This window comes from Lygodium microphyllum, chromosome 17, assembly GCF_053477565.2.
Source record: "Lygodium microphyllum isolate KBCC chromosome 17, Lygodium_microphyllum_v1.1.10, whole genome shotgun sequence".
Lineage (NCBI taxonomy): Eukaryota > Viridiplantae > Streptophyta > Polypodiopsida > Schizaeales > Lygodiaceae > Lygodium > Lygodium microphyllum.
In genome coordinates, this window is record NC_141151.1 from 5,195,296 (window position 1) to 5,210,150 (window position 14,855).

The window sequence follows — 14,855 nt, forward strand, 5'->3', positions numbered from 1 at the left end:
TCTCAGGATGTCAGATGAGACTTCAGGAAATGCCCATCAGTGGGGGACTTCAAGATGGACTGCCAAAATTTTCAGGCCTCAAATTGTGCGTCAAACGCGGAAGATAGGCCGGAAAAGATGGCCAAGATTGAGAACTAAAAGGATGTGACCCTTGGGGGGCCCCTTGGGACCCCAAAATTTGTCGAACAGGGTGGGGGGACGTTTTTTGCAGCGCGTGAAGAAAAAACGAATGCCATTGTTGCATGCAATGTGTTTTGGAGGGGGGGCTATGCCACCTCAATGTACCCATATCATCCGATCCTGGCAGCAAGATACTCAAGGTTTTTGCTCTCCATCGCTGCCCTTCGCTCCTCCAATGGCTGCCCAGATTGAAAGATCATGTTTTAGTCTTTCTCTCTCCTCCCTCTCTCTCCCCTAGGAAGCAATTCATGTGGCAGGCCGTGAATGCTTGTCCGGCGGCGTGGTACCATATTGCTTCCAAATCAAGTGGGGCTGATGATAGATGATTGGAGAATGGCTGAGCATCAATGTTGGATTGTTTTGCTGTCCCAAATCGGATTTTTAAAAACCCACAACCAAAAAAAAAATCGATAACTCTCTTTTATGAAGAAAAATGACTCTTTTTTTATATTTTATTAGTCAACTGAGGTTCATATTGGATGAAAATTAGTAGAAATGTTGTTTGATGTATGTTTGATGAGTCTATATCAAAAAAATCAGAATACATAATGCCATAATGCTGAAAATAATTTTCTAAAACCCGAAAAACACACATTTTACAAAGAAAATGGGGTTTTTGTCATTTTGGGTTTGATAAAAAAGATGCATATGGGATAAAATGTGGAAAATGAGTAATTCTCAGTTGTCATAATTAGATAAACCAAAAAAACTAGTAAATACTCTATTTTCTTAATGAATAAATAGGAAAAATTAGCAAAAAAGGAACAAATGGATTTTTGTGCTTCAAAAAATAGAAAAAAATATGGATAATGTCCGTGAATGTTTGGCAATAGTCTTAGTTCACCCTTGTTTATATGTTTTAGTGTGCTCTTATTGCTTTATACATCGAAAATGACAAAAAATAAAACCCTAAACCTATGCAACAATGCAACACATAAGCGATAGGGGGAAAAGAAGGGTTGTGGAAGCATCTAAGTGTGCAAAATGAAGTAAAGTTTGATCTTTTGTTTGTGCACGTCATATAGGACGATAGTAATTTAAGTTTTAAGGGGCTAGTAGCACGAGAAATCGGTGCTAGTCTCCATACATCGAAGCATATGTTTAGTAAAGATCATGAAAGACCTATTTTTGCACATCACAAAATGTTGATTTGATAAATATTGGTTGTGCACAATAGGCATAAACTTTTGCATTTTGCATGCCATATGGTATATCTCCTGGATGCATAGCACTTGTATGTTAAACATTGACCAACGTTGAGACTGTGAGGAAGCCCTTTGATGTAGGTTAGACGAGCGGTTCCTTGGGATAGGTTCAGTGAGGAAATATCAACTCTCGGATTGTTTGATAAATCAAAAGAGTGGGCTATGTATCATGTGTCTTATATGTTGAGGCAGCGCATCTTGGGGCCAATCCCCTTATTGTAGGAGAGCTACAGTGGAGCCATGACAGTCAGTCGAGAGGTGCTTCCCTATGTTTGTGCTACATGGTATTATACCTATACGTTATGGGATCTTCCTCTGAGGAGAAAGGAAGGTAAACGTTGGATTGTGTCCTATTACAGAGGCAAAACCGATATTAGAGTTTAGTGTAGTGTAAGCCTTAGATGCCCTTGGCTGCGAGGCCATGTGGGATGTCTTGTGTGTCTTTGAGGTTCAGCTAGTGCTAGAGAGCTAGTGTCGGGCCATTTTAGGTCCCGACAAGTGGTGCATTTATTGGGGGCCGCCAATAAGTGGTGGTTTCGAATCTAGGGTCTCAAGGGACCAAATAGTTGGTTTATGTCCTCTGACAAGAACCGTCAAGCCAAGATACAAAAAGAGGAACGTGAAAGGGAAGTGGAACCCAGGAGGAAGAAGCTTGGCGGTGAGAGCTATGGCGGATGGAGAGCAAGAGCCAAGAGAGAGAGAGACTCAAAAGTGGGAACTCCAAGAACCACAATGTGTGGCTGGGCCTTCCTTTATTCAAACTGTCACTAAAAGAATAAAGAATAAGTGATTGTGATGGGCGCCCGCCACCTGCAGTGTGCAATGTCAGTGTAATAATACACGAGCAGCTAAGCGGAGGCACCTTTACCCCCAACAACCTCCCAATTAAAGGCGAATCTATCCCAGTGAGAGAGAAAAAAGAAAAGACAGTACAACATGTACACATATACAATAGGATGAGGAAAAAGACATCATCTCATCCAATGCCCATCAATCGCCTGAGGAAGGCAAAGCGCTCTGTAGTGAGGCTCTTCATAAGCAAGTCTGCAGGATTCTGCTCAATCGGAATCTTGACAAGGTCAACATACCTGTCCTCAATGACCTCGTGTATGAAGTGATACCACACCTCAATATGTTTTGTCTTCGACTGGATTCTTGGCCAACTGAATGGCACTCATAGAATCCGAATGCAATGTAGCATAGCATCTGTCATATCAAGGTGTGCAATCAAACAGCCTAACCAGATAGCCTCCTTATAAGCCTATGTGACTGCAATATACTCGGCCTCTGTAGTAGAAGGGGCCATACACTTTTGCACCCTGGACATCCAAGAAATAGCCCCTCCAGCATAAGTGAACAGATATCCAGAAGTGGACTTCCTACTATCTGCATGTCCTGCATAATCAGAGTTAGTGTACCCCACGACTCCTGTATCCTAGCTGCCATAACAAAGTCACATATCTGTTGTGCCCTTCAGGTACCTCATGATACCCTTCACGACACCCCAAAGTTTCTTGCCAGGTGTAGCCATATAACGTGCCACAACCCCAACTACAAAAGCAATATTTGGACAGGTGGCTATCATGGCATACATAAGACTGCCCATGGCTGATGCATAGGGAATCTTGGCCATCTTGGCCCTCTGCTCATCTATACAAACAATTGGCCTATGAAACCTTCACATGAGAAGGTAATGGACAACCAATAGGCTTAGCATCCTGCATGCGGAAGCACTCAAGGACTTTATGAATGTACTCCCTCTGTGACAGATAGAGTAGTCCATGAGATCGATCGTGCGTAATGTGCATGCCAAGTATATGAGAGGCATGTCTCGGATCTTTCATCTCAAAGCTTTTCTTGAGCTGAGCCTTAAGAGCATCTAGCTCCTCATGAGCTATCCTACCAAAATCAATAATGAACCATCACGGGCTTTCTTCATGTACAAGCACGGATCCATAGCACTATGGCTATAGCCCTGTGACTGCATGAATGCATCAAACTTATGGTACCATTCCCTAGGTGCATGCTTCAAGCCATATAGACTCTTCTTTAGCTTGTACACTAGGTGTTCCCTGCCAGGGTCTGCAAAGCCCTTAGGCTGCTCCATGTAAATCTCATCATGCAAGTCTCCATGTAGAAAATTCATCTTGACATCCATCTGGTACAAGTCCAGGTCAAGCTGTGCAACCAAGGCCAAAACTAAGCATAGGGTGGTCATCTTGACCACAAGAGAAAAGACTTCATCAAAGTCAACACCATGCTCCTGCTTAAAACCCTTAGTAACCAACCGAGCCTTGTATGCTGACTTGGGGTGTCAAGGGGTACTTTTCATCTTGTATACCCACTTGCATGGCAAAGCCTTCTTACCCTGAGGCAAGGAAACCAAATCCCAAGTCCGGTTCTTATGCAATGAATCAAGCTCAGACTGCATAGCCCTCTCCCAAGAGTGACAATCACCTCTGCGCATAGCCTCATCATAATTGACAGGCTCTCCTACATCTGTAACCAGTACATAATCCATAGAGGGCGCAAAATAGTCAGGGGGTCATCTATCTCTAGTAGAGCGCCTCAACCCAGGCTCTGCTGCCTAACCGACATCTTGTCTAACATCAGCATGTCGAGCATCTGGGCCATGAGCATCAAGTAATGCTGCGCGCTGTCTAGCTAGCCGTGGAGCAAGCTGAGCAGGGGCAGGTGGCTCCTCTTGAAAGATAACTCGGTGTACCTCAACCACTTTCTTAGGCTGCATATGCATTTTTTCCTCATGAAAGATGACATCATGGCTGTGGATCACTTTCCGTGCTTGCGGATCCCATAGACGATAACCCATCTCTCTTGCATCTCCATAGCCAATGAAAATACATTTGACACTTTTAGGATCCAACTTATTGCATTTATCCTTGAGCACATGGTAGAATGCCTCACATCCAAAGACACACAAATGATCATAAGAGGGGGGCTTGCCTACCCATACCTCCTCTGCAACCTGAAATTCAATGCCACTGCTAGGTGACCTGTTAATGAGATGCATTGCAATAGTAACTACCTCATCCCAAAGGTGTTGTGGTAAGCCAGCCTAACTAAGCATGCTACGGACCCTTTTCTGAATGGTCCTATTCATGCATTCAGCCATACCAATCTAGGGGCGGTCAACTGACGCTTAATACCCTGCTCATCACAAAACTGCTCAAAAGCACATGATACATATTCACCCCCATTATTTGACCTTAGGCATTTAATCCTTTTCCTAGACTGGTTCTTTGCCAATGCAAGCCAACATTGAAATGTGTCTAAGACATCGGATTTTCTCTTTATGGGATAAGCCTAAACCTTACGTGAGTAATCATCTATGAAAGTAACAAAGTACTTTGCCCCACCAAGTGACTGATAGGGCATGGGCCCACATACGTCTAAGTGCACAAGAGCCAAGGGCTCACCCATGCGTTTCTTACCAAACTTTTTATGTGTATTTCTAGTCTTCCTGCCATACAAACAATGATTACAAGAATCAAAATGCGAAGAGTCAAAAGGTGGAAGATACTACAAAGCACAGAGCACTTTCATTCCTTTAAGAGACATAAGCCCCAAATGAGCATGCCAAAGGGATACATGGGAAATAGAACCCACAGACAAAACATGATCCACTGTAGCTCCAGATACAAGTAAGGGATAGAGGCTGCCAGACTTGGCACCTCTTGCAAGTACAAGCTTGCCACAAGTAATCTTCCATGCAGAGTCTCCAAAAGACACAAAATACCCTACATCATCAAGCTGTCCAGCTGACATAAGGCTGCGAGTCAATGCAAGTACATGGTATACATCATGCAAAACAAAAGAACAATCAGAAGGAAATTGCAGCCTAACATCTCCAATGCCCACAATGTCAAGAGACTTGTCATCACCAAGATGCATAGAACCAAACATGGTACGATAGGTATGAAACCAATCTCTTCAGGGTGTCACATGAAAGGACGCACCTGAATCCAAGAGCCAGCACTGCGCATACATAGAATGTATCTCAGAAGTCTGTAAGGCATCGCATGAAGAAGCTGCAAGTATGTAATCATCATCTGAATCAGTGGCCAGCATAACATTGACCTCTTTTATCTTTACACTGGACTTTGCAAGTACAATACTGCGCCTAGAAGACTTTTCCTGCACTTTTTCTTTTCCCTTTTCCTTGCACTTATCATCGCGCATTTTATTGCACTGCGGCCTAATATGTCATGCTTTCCTACAATAATGACAGGTAAGATCAGACTTTCGTCCAGAGGACTTACTGTGACCACATGACTTGGACTTGGACTTCTGAGAGTCCCTGCCCTTATGATCATTATCATGCCTGCCATGTCTGCCACCTCTAACGGTCAATGCATGTGAAGAGTAGGAAGCATCATTGTTTCTCTTGTTGATTTCCTCAGTCAATAAAGCACTCTCAACATCTTTGACTTTCAACCCATCAAGCTTGTTCGTGCATATGGTAGTACAGAAGACATCCCATGATTCAGGCAATGTACCAAGCAAAAACAACGGGTGCAAGTTGTCTTTGAACTCAATATCCTGTGACAACAGACTCTTCATGATAGTATGAAACTGACTGAAATGAGATGAAAGGGAGGTCCCCTCCTTCATGCGAAGGTCCATTAGCTGCTTTAGCCAATACATATGTGATGCAGGACTCTGCTGCGCATAGATCTCCTGAATCTTCTCCCATAAATCCCATGGACTCTGATTCTCATCTTCAACAACATTATGATGGACCTCTTCTAAGAGTGACAAAATAATGGTAGACTTTCAAGAATGACAAAATAGCTTCTAAGAGTTTCTAGGGGCAAGAAGGTACCATGAACTATCAAACCAATAACCTGTCAGGCAAGAGACATCTCATAGGTCCAAAAGTCATGCATGTAATGGGTCTCGGGGTAAGAGAAGAGACCAAGCACAAGCACAACTGATAGAGCAAGAAGCTCAATACATAACCATCCAAGATGCATACAAAATTGACAAACATGTGACAGAGATAGGTGCCTGCCCCAATAAGTGTATCAAATCATCCCACTACAGACAAACTATAGACATAAAGCTCTCAAGAGAGAAAATGCATGTAATTGTCCCACAAGCTCAAGCTCAAGTGTAAATAAGACACTCTGTGTACATCCAAATATACCAAGAGGCTCCCACTGCAAGTGAAGTCAGATGCAAAAAAGAGCAAGCAATGCTCTAATACATCAAATACATAGCATCAGACATGCCAAATCCCAATAGGGTACATCCGGAGCATAAATCCCAAGCTATCTCAGACCCATAAAGCATAAGGATGAAAGCACTCAAAGAGCATGTAACTGACAACCAAATGCAATGGCCAGTAGATCCAAAATGCTCAAATACATCTGAAGATGAAGCTCCAAGTAGCTGTCAAGTATGGGCAAACCAAGTGGCATCCATATTTGACCAAAGCATAAGTGCAAGAGACCTAAATGTCAAGCAGTGACAATAGGCATAACTTGGTCCAAAGCATGCTAATTGAAATCAAATGCCCGTGAAGAATGACCAAGTCGGAGCTTAATCCAAGCTCAAAAGCATTCCGAAACCAAGGAGAAGCATTTGACAAACTCCAAATACATCGATATGATCATTCAAACCTCCAATGAGCACCCCATATACATGAACCAATGCATACACTAAGTAAATGAGCTTCAGCCCAATGTATTACAACAAGCAATTTACTGTTATATGAAGCTCAAACGGTGCTCAAATCTGCTCCAAATCAGTCTCAAAGCATAGACATAGCATCCCATAACATCCGAGCATCACCGAGCATCAATAGGCATCAAAAGGGTAATGCCAAGAAGCATTAAACAGTAAATGTCAACTGCTGCCCTATTTTGACACTCCTGGGACTGTGTATACAACAAAGGGTTGAAGGGGGAAGCACTGAATTGGGCACTGGGATCCAAGATCCACTGCTGGGGAATCTGAAGATGATCGGGAAGGTCGCAAACAATGCCGGGAAGCCGAGGAAGGAGCTAGAAATACCAGGAGAGGATCATCCCAGCCCCCTAAAAATGCGTTGCATTTTGGGTTGGCTGCTCCTGGGGGTTGGGGTATCTTCTATAACCCTTGGGGGCACTTGGCAATGTTGAGGGGGCTCCGATGAAGCCCAGGAAGAAGCTGTTGAAGGTCCGAAAGCTCGGGGAGGAGGCGAGAGATCAAAACATACCTGCAAATGAAGGTGCCATGGATGCCATTGAAGCTCAGGTTGAAGCTCTTCAAATCCGGGCTAAAGAGAATGCCAAGCAAGCTCCAATGCCTTTGCTCTAATACTAGTTGAAAGGGAAGTGGAACCCAGGAGGAAGAAGCTTGGTGGTGAGTGCTATGGCAGATGGAGAGCAAGAGCCAAGAGAGAGAGAGAGAGAGAGAGACTCAAAAGTGAAAACTCCAACAACCACAATGTGTGGTCGAGCCTTCCTTTATTCAAACTGTCACTAAAAGAATAAAGAATAAGTGACTGTGATGGGTGTCCGCCACCTGCAATGTGCAGTGGCGGGTACTGTCAGTGTAATAATACACGGGCGGCTAGGCAGAGGCCCCTTTACCCTCAACAGAACATGCTAAGAGGGCTAGACAGCAGGCTGAGATTCTAAGGCATTATTCTCCTCAAAGGAGCAGCCCAATACACATAAGCGGTAGTGGTTTTAATAACCCAAGTGTCACAAGTAGCCCTTTAAGTGCAAGAGGAAGTCCTAATACTTCCCCTCTTCCAATCAATTAACCCACTTTAAGTGGGGGTGTAGTTTTACCTACACAAACTCCTGTTGTCAATCTAGTTGTAGCCATGGCACAACCCATTGCAATTCTAGTAGGGACACCGAATTTACTGGCATTAGGAGCACCGTTGCCCATCTTCCATGGGTTAGCAGAAGAAGATGGAGAACTCCATATTAATGAGTTTCAAAAACTCATGTTCAACTATTGAATCCAAGATGAAGGACACTTAATAATGTTCTTCAATATGACAATAAAAGGAAGGGCAGCAGCATGGTATCATGGTCTAGAGGCCGGAACCATAACTAGCATTGACCAATTCTTCACAGCCTTCCATAGAGAGTTTGCCCCTGTGAGGGGTGGACAGTATTAGTTGTGTGTCTTGAATGTAACACTCCAAGAGCCAAATGAGAATGTCTAGGCCTATGCCAAGAAACTAAAGCAAGTTCTTCACAAACTTGATACTTATATTCCCATTCCACCAGCTGCACAGTTGCAATATTTCCTATATGGAATAGATTTTAACATCCAGGTGTAGCTTAGTAGTGTTGCTTTGGCTGACATTGACAATGCTATCACCCAAGCAGAAGGAGTAGAGTCGCACTTACAAGTGGCTTATGCAGTAAGGGTAAACTGGAATGGCAATAATTTGGCACTGACCAATGGGAGTCAAGGGGACCCCATGACAAATGGAAGAGGGAGTATCGTGTCAAATTTGCCTATGTTACCAGCTCCTCCCACTATGACTATGCCTATGGCTAGTCAAATGGCCCCACTGAATGGTGGAGGCCAAACAACAAACCCAAATGTTGTCCCAGTAAATCAGCAACTGATTCCCAATTGAGTGATTAGGCCGATGGAACAACAGATAGACGATCGTGGCTATGAGTCAAGTGTCTCAAATGTCCTTGGTGAAGTCAAGGATATGATGAAGCACTACATTGACATGATTAGTGAACAATACATACAAATAGCTATGGATGTTAATTTCCATAAGAAGCAGCAGAATTTGATAGGGAGTCGACGCCCTGAAGAGGGTGCCCCCTCAAGATTCAATTGTAAGTGGTGTGGTGGCCAACATTTCCCTAGGAATTGTCCGAATGTCAAATGCAATATTTGCGAAAAGTCTGGCCACTTAGCTCCTACTTGTTGAAGTAAGATCAGTTCTCTCCAACAAGGAAGTAAACAACCAAGTCCAATTAATCATCGCACACAAGGGAATAATCTTTAGCAAGATGAGGGACCAAGACAAATATTTAAAAGAGGAAAAGCTATTGTAGAAGAGTTGCCTCATGGTAGTGGAGTCAGTCTTATTGAGGCTGTACATGTCAATGACGCTGAAACTTCTAATCTACAAGCTGTAACAAGAGGCCAAAAGACTAGAGAAGGTGACAAAGGAATTGTAAAATCTGTCGAGAGAAACCCTAAGCAAGATGCTAAAGGAAAGCAAGTTCTGAATCCTGATATGCAAGATGGACCCCTAAGGCTTGTTGATAGTAAAATTGATCCCGAGAAGGATAAAGAATTGCCAAGAAAGAAGGCAAAAGTTAAAAAAGAGGCACCAAAGCCGGTTCCAAAGACCAAAGGAGAGACTCGTTTGGCAAGAGAAGGGAACTTTGGCTAACTACCACGACTTTGATTTAGCAAGTTCTCTTTGCGAAGTTAAACCAGATGTGAATCTCCTGCAATTGATTAAATTGTCTCCAAGAGTATGCAAGGAATTCAAGAAAATCCTGTGTATTAGGTATATTGTAGAACCTTTGGGCATAGTACGAGTGGGAGAAGATCATGCTGAAAAGCATTGTCCTAAGGTTTCAACATACTTGGATGGAATATTAGTGGAGCATGCTATCATGGACACTGGATCCTCCATCAATATCATGAGTTCAGACTTGATGGAGAGGCTAGGTCTAGAAATCCAAAAAGACGGCTCCACACTTCTTAGGATGGCTAATGACAATCTAAGGCAACCAAAAGGTTGCGTCACTAAAGTCCATGTTACAGTTGCAAGTGTGGAATGCTATTTGGACTTTAGGGTGATAAGGTTTGCAGGACGTCCTATCTATCGAGTTTTGCTATGCAAGCCATGGATTTTACAAACAGACTGTCAAGTCGATATACCCACCACTGGTCGAGTGATTCTAGGTAGAGGTGCCAATCGTGTAATTGTGGATGCTTACCCTGAGTCTCCTCAGAGTGAGAGAGCTCATTTATCCTCTACTGAACTTGAAACAATAGATGATCCATTTGGTAGTGAGATGCCATCAAGCGATGGATCTAAGAAGGATCTACTACTACAGAGGACATTTATCAGATAACTTTGAATGAGCTGATAGAGCCTCAAGATCGAATAAGAGATGAGGATGTTATTGAGCTGCTAGACCTTGGTACACCAAATGTTCGCGGCCAATCAAATTGGGATCCATGCTCAGTTTGGAAGAAAGAGAGGACTATGTGTCCTTAATTCAGGAGGCCCGTGACATCTTTGCTTGGAGCTATGACAAACTTCGAGGCATTCCTCCCAGTCTGGCTATGCATACCATTCCTCTAAAGGAAGGAAGTCAGCCCATACGTCAAAAAGTAAGATGCATGCCTTTTGAACTAAGGGATGGGTTGTTTGAGGAGCTACACAGAAGTTGCAGAAAGCGGGTTTGATCTTCCCTGTTCAGCATACTGAATGGTGTTCACCAGCAGTGATCAGAAAGAAGAAAAATAATCAAAATCGGCCTTGTGTAGACGTTAGAGAGCTGAAGAAGCTGACTGTTAAAGACTACTACCCGTTGCTGTTTATTGACCAAATTTTGGATCAATTAGTGGGTAGGGAAATATATTCATTCATGGATTGCTTTGCAGGGTATAACCAAATGGCAATTGTCGAGAAAGACAAGCTGAAAACCACTTTCATTACTGTTTTCGGTACCTTTACGTACCATGATATGGCATTTGGTTTGTGTAATACACCTGGTTCATGGCAAAGAATAGTAGACAAGACCTTTGGTGACATCTGCCCAAAGGAGTTGAAGGTATTTATTGATAACTTGGGGGCATCCACCATAAGAGAAAGGCAGTTGATTATTTTGCAGTAGGACAAAAACTTTTGGGAAGGGATGGATTGTAAGAAGCTGGGAATAAGGACTTACTGTAAAATAATATTGATATTATGCCATGTCACACTTACTTTAGTATAAAAGGAGAGGACATGTAATTTTTCACATCTTTTTGACACATTAATACAATTATTGTCCTTCTCTCCCATCTTGCTCACAGCTTCCATGGCTTCTCTCTCTTTCATGTATTTCTCTCTCCAAATCTAGTCATTCTCTCTCCTTGTCACTCTCTTTCTCTCTCTTTTGCAAACTTCTCTCTTCTCTTTCTCTCCCTCTAGTTCACTCTCTGACATTCTTGCAGGCGACGCGTTTTGGAGGGGGGCTATGCCACCTCAATATACCCATATCATCCGATCTTGACAGCAAGATACTGAAGGTTTTCGCTCTCCATCGCCACCCTTCGCTTCTCCAATGGCTGCCTGGATTGAAAGTTCGTGTTTTAGTCTTTCTTTCTCCTCCCTCTCTCTCCCCTAAGAGGCAATTCATTTGGAAGAAGCCCGATTGGTGAATGCTTGTCCAAACATGGTACCGGATTGCTTCCAAATTGAGTGGGGCTGAATATGGATGATTGGAGAAGGGCTGAGCATCAATGTTGGACTATTTTGCTGTCTTGAATGAGATTTTAAAAAACTGGCAACAAAAAAGAGCTGATAACTCTCTTTTATGAAGAAAATTTGCTCTTTTTTTATATTTTATTAGTCAAATAAGGTTCATATTGGATGAAAATTGGTAGGAATATGTTTGATAAGTCTATGTCACAAAAATCAGAATACATAATGCCATAGTGCTGAAAATAATTTTCTAAAACCCGAAAAACACACATTTTACAAAGAAAATGGGGTGTTTGTCATTTCGAATTTGATAAAAAAGATGCATATGGGATGAAATGTGGGAAATGAGTAATTCTTAGTTGTCATAATTAGATAAACTAGAAAAACCAGTAAATACTCTATTTTATTGATGAATAAATACAAAAAATAGCAAAAATGAGGAAAAATGAGCTTTTGTGCTTTGAAAAATAGGAAAAATATGGATAATGTCTGTGAATGTTTGGTAAGGTTGAAGCATGAGGTATAGCCTCATTTCACCCTTTTTTATATGTTTTAGTGTGCTTTTATTGCTTTATATATCGAAAATGACAAAAAATAAAACCCTACACCTATGCAACGATGCAACACATAAGCGGTAGGGGGAAAAGAAGGGTTGTGAAAGTGTCTAAGTGTAGAAAAGGAAGTAAAGTCTTATCTTTTGTTTGTGCATGTCATATAGGACGATAATAATTTAAGTTTTAAGGGGATAGTAGCATGAGAAATCGGTGCTAGTCTCCATACATCGAAGCATACGTTTAGTGAAGATCATGAAAGGGTTGTTTTTGGCACACATCACAAAATGCTAATTTGATAAATATTGGTTGTGCACAAGAGGCATACACTTTTGCATTTTGCATGCCATATGATATAATCTCCTGGATGCATAGCACTTGTATACTAAACATTGACCAATGGTGAGAGTGTGAGGAAGCCCTTTACTGTAGGTTAGACGAGCAATTCCTTGGGATAAGTTCAGTGAGGAAATATCAACTCTTGGATCATTTGATAAATCAAAAGAGTGGACTATGTATCGTGTGTCTTATATGTAGAGGCATCGCATCTTGGGGCCAATCCCCTTGATGTAGGAGAGTTGCAATGGAGCCACAACAGTCAGCCAAGAGGTGCTTCCCTATGTTTGTGCTACAAGGTATTATACATATATATTATGGGATCTCCCTCTGAGGAGAAGAGAAGGTAAACGTTGGATTGTGTCCTATTACAAACACAAAATCGATATTAGAGTTTAGTGTAGTGTGAGCCTTAGACACTCCTAGCCACGAGGCCATGTGGGGTGTCTTGTGTGTCTTTGAGGTCCGGCTAGTGCTAGAGAGCTAGTGTTGGGCCCATTTTAGGTCCCAAAAACTATACTTGTATCATTTCTTTGATCTCACACCTCTTATCTCCCTTGCACAAGATATAGCATTGTTCCAAAAGTTGAGGGATTTTAGCTTTGTTGGTGCAAATTGTGAGTAAAAGAATAAAGTATGTACAAGTTAACTACAATTAACTATTTTTTGTCATTGCATCCATTTTCTCATCCATGGCTTCCTTCCAATCTTTGCTTCCACTTGCTTCTTCAAAGCAAGTAGGCTCTACATATTGAACATAAGATACCATCTATGCATAATGCATATTCATAAAGCCATTATATATCAACCTGTCAATTGGATGCCTTACTTTATCTGACCTCCTCAACTAAGGTGCACTAGATGGTGTCTCTACCATTCTTACATGTGATGGTACATACTTTCATGTACTCTTTATTCATGAAATTCTAACATGTGATATCCCAAACTCATCATCCATAGACTCATCCTCTGAACTTTCACATGAACTTCCACCCATTCTTTTCTTGTGCAATTTTTGCCTTCTTTTATATGCTTCTCAACCTGTCACTCCATGGGCTATGACTCCCATTCCTTTCTTCATGGTCTTGAGGTCCAAACATGTAAATATGTTGATTTCTTTGACCATTGTTTGTTGTAAATTTCTTCACATAACCATCATTGTTATTTTCTTCACTACTCTCATGAGCATCCATCTCAAGTGTAGCTTTATCTCTATACCAAGACTCATATTCACTGAACATTATATCCCTACTTATGTAGACCTCTCTAGTGATATGGTCAAAGCACTTTTATCCCTTCTTCTCATCTGGATAGCCAAGGAAAATACATTTGATAGCCTTTGGTTTCATTTTCCTCCCCAAATTATGAGGGACATAAACATAGCATAGACAATCAAACACCCTAAAATATGCAATTGTAGGTATTCTTCCATATATCTTCTCATATGGAGACATATGTTGAATAAAAGCTATAGGTATTGTGTTCCTAATATGGACTCTAATATGTACTACCTCAGCTCAATAAGTCAAAGACATATGCATCTCATTCATCATAGCCATTGCAACTTCTGCAATGATCATTTTCTTTCATTCTACAACACCATTTCATTGTGGTGTATATATGCATATGTAACCTATCTCTTAATCTCATGATCTCTCAAATAGTTAAAAAAAACACATTTGACATATATCCACCTCCATTATCCAATCTCAATCACTTTATGTATCTTCTAAACTACTTTTCTACCATAGCTTTAAACTCTAGAAACTTTCCAAAAGCCTCACTTTTATGTTGCAAGAAGTAAATCCATGTCATCCTATTGAAATCATCAATAAAAGTGATGTAAATTTTCCATCTTCCACTTAAAGAAACATTCTTACGTGGACCCCAAATATTTGAAATTTATTATCCAAACTAGCTGAGCACCATAGTCTCAACAGGTCATCTCAAAGAAGCAAAATGATAGAGGCACAATCATCAGCACCATCACCAGATCATGACCAACAAAGAATCAAAGTAGCCATGCCCTAGGATTGACACCATTGCAGTGACATATTTTTTTCTCTATCCTTTGTGTTTTAAGGAAAAATCTAATGAAGAAACTCTACTTTAAGTTTAGTTCACATTGGGTCCTCAAGCTCTCCTTTGCCACACAAACTA